The sequence below is a fragment of the Carlito syrichta genome, unplaced genomic scaffold (genome assembly GCF_000164805.1).
Source record: "Carlito syrichta isolate Samal-C Ts95f unplaced genomic scaffold, Tarsius_syrichta-2.0.1 Scaffold315462, whole genome shotgun sequence".
In the NCBI taxonomy this organism is placed as follows: Eukaryota; Metazoa; Chordata; class Mammalia; order Primates; family Tarsiidae; genus Carlito; species Carlito syrichta.
Window position 1 is genome coordinate 151,670 of NW_007259558.1, and position 3,227 is coordinate 154,896.

The window sequence follows — 3,227 nt, forward strand, 5'->3', positions numbered from 1 at the left end:
TTTAGAGTCTGGTGAAAGGATGGCTGCATTTGCCCAAAGAGGGTCACTGGGAGAACAAACATTTGTCTCCATTTCGAGGAACTGGACAGGAAACACTGCTTATTTGAGGTGCCAGTTGAGGCCCTTGGGATATATTCATGGGGAAAAGACAATTGTCTCTGCTGTCTATCCAGTAAGATGGGAAGTTGGCAAATATAATAAGTGCATGCATTTCACAGTATATTTTAGTCAGCCCATGGAATGGTGCAGGATGTTCTTGGGGTTCTGATAACCCAGTGGTTAGCTTTACTTTCTTTTCATTTCTTTATTTACTTTTTATTTTTGAGAGTCTTGCTCTGTCAGCCAGGTTGAGTGTAGTGGCACAATCATAGCTCACTGCAGCCTTGACCTCCTGGGTTCAAGTGAGCCTCCCACATGAGCCTCCCGAGTCGTTGGGACTATAGGCATGCACCACCTCATCCAGCTAATTTTTTCAAAAATTATTTTTTTTTAGAGACGAGGTCTCGCTGTGCTGCCTAGGCTGGTCTTGAACTCCTGGGCTCAAACGAGTCACCCACCTTGGCCTCCCAAAATGCTGGGGCGACAGGTGTGAGCCACAACACCTGACCTGGTTAACTTTAGCTTTCATTCAAGAAGAATGTCTTCTTTCTGCCTTATTTGAGGTGCCATTCGAGGCCCTTGGGATATATTCATGGGGAAAAGACAATTGTCTCTGCCGTCTATCCAGTAAGATGGGAAGTATATTTTAGGGCGATAGTGCTATGGGTAAAAATAATAACAAGAAAAGCAATATAAGGAGAAGATGGTGATGGTGATGGAGATGGAAGCTGTGGTAACAAGCCACACAGAGGATGTGATATTTCAACAGAGGCTTGAATGAGGTGAAGGCATGAGCTAAGTACACAACTACTGGTCATCCCCTGGGAGAGAGGATTCATGGACTAAAAGCTTAGTGTCTTCAGAGACCCACATACTTAGACCAGCCTGTGGGGGGGAAGTATGGGGAAACAGCTCACAGGTGTGCACAGTGAGATCATAGCATTGTAAACCAGCATCAGGACTAGATTTTCTGGAGTAAGATGAGGCATTTTCTGCAGAGTTGCTTTCATTTTAAGAGACTTATTCTGGAACCATATTAAAAATAGCAGATCAGCCTGGACATGGTAGCTCATTCCTGTAATCCCAGCACTTCAGGAGGCCAAAGCGGGTGGATTGCTTGAACCCAGGAGTTTGAGACCAGCCTGGGCAACATAGCAAGACCTCGTCACTACAAAAAAATAATTGAAAAACTTAACCAGGCTTGGTATCTGTAGTCCCAGCTACTCAGGAGTCTGAGGCAGAAGGATCATCTAAGCCCAGGAGATTGAGACTGCAATTGAACTGTGATTGTGCAACCACACTCTAGCCTGGGTGACAGAGTGAGACCCCAACCAAAAAAAGAAAAAAATCAGGAAGCCAGGGACCAGGGTGGAACCAGGGAGCTCCAAGGAGACTGTTTTCATCTTCCGAGTGAGACTCCATGGTGCATCTGCTGAAGGTGTGAGCAGCAGAGGCTGGCGAGGGGCTGACTCTGAGGAGTGCTAGAAAGGAACAGCTCTTGGATGAACCGAGAGCATATAAAAGAGTAGTCTTTGGGTGGGAAAGCTGCCAGGTGACAGTTGCCTCTGGAATGGGAAGATGCAGGACTGACTCACGAGTTTGAGGGAGGGCCATCTAAGACTGTTGAGTAACATCCAGAGGTCTGTTAGGCATTCAAATGGCAGGGTGGAATGTTCCCAAAGAGATGTGAAATGTGGTGTCATTAGTGTATATGTGTGCTATGGAACTACAAGGGGGACCCAGAAAGAAATGGAATTTATTTATAAAATGTTGTGCATTTATTCTCACATGGTTCACCTTCAGTCACCTTCCAAGCACTCTGTGTGATGCAGTATCCCTCAAGACACTTTTCCCACTGCTCAAAATGGTTTTTGAACTCATCAATATTGCTGCCTTTCTGTGATTCTGCCTTTTTTTTTTTTGGTTTAATCTCTCTCATACCAGCAAAATGTTTCCCTTTGAGGACTTTTCTCATCCAGGAAACAAACAAACAAACAACAAAAATTCACTGGGGTGTGATCAGGTAAATAGGGAGGGTGGGCATGGAGGTCATGCCATTTTGGCCTAAAACTGTTGAACACTCGGGGTGGTGCAGGCAGTCACCTATTTGCCACAACTTGGGCGTTTCTTCCACAAATGGCTTTGCCACCTTTTCAAAACTTCCAGATAAAACTTTTGTTGACTGAACTGTAGGAACAAATTCTGAGTGAACTACAAGGGGCTCCCACTCACATCTCTAATCTCCCATCTGTGCCTCTCTGATTTCTCTTCCACATCTCTCGTCTTCCTTTCACATTTTCTCTTATCTCTCTTCTGTGTCTGTCTCATCTCTATTTCATGTCTCTCTGATCCCTCTGCTACATCCCTCTTGCCTCTCTGTCATGTGTCTCTCATCAATCTTTCACATCATCTCTCTCATCTCCCTTTCATATCTCTCTCATCCCTTTTCTGCATCTCTCATCTCCCTTTAACATCTCTCTTGCCTCTCTTTTATGTCTCTCATCTCCCTTTTACCACATCTCTTTCACCTCCTGTTCACATCTCTCTCATCTCTCTTCTGCATCTCTCACCTCTCATTCATGTCTCTCTCATCTCTCTTCTGTGTCTCTCATCTCCCTTTCACATCATCTCTGTCTGGTCTCCCATTCATGTCTTTCTCATCGCCCTTTCATGTATCTCTCCTATTGCCCTTTCCATCATCTCTCTCATCTCCCTTTCACATCTCTCTTATCTCTGTCATGTATCCCTCGTCTCCTTTTCACACCATCACTCTCATTTCCTGTTCATGTCCCTCTCATCTCTCTTCTGTGTCTCGTGTCTCCCTTTCATGGCATCTCTCTCTCATCTCCTGTTCACTTCTCACTCATCTCTTTTCTGCATCAGTCATCTCCCATTCATGCCTCTGTTACCTCTCTTCCACATCTCTCTCATCTCACTTTCACATCTCTCTTGTTCGTTGTGGGTTCCTAACGCTTCTCTCCAAGTGGTCCTTAAGGGGGATAATGATGGAACATGTTGCCCTGATGTTTTGCTTCAATTTTCAAGGACATCATGGAAACTCTTTCCTGGTGTGGGGAGGAGTGGGGGTGATAGCGGTTCACTCTGTGAAGCAGTTTTAATTTTTCCAT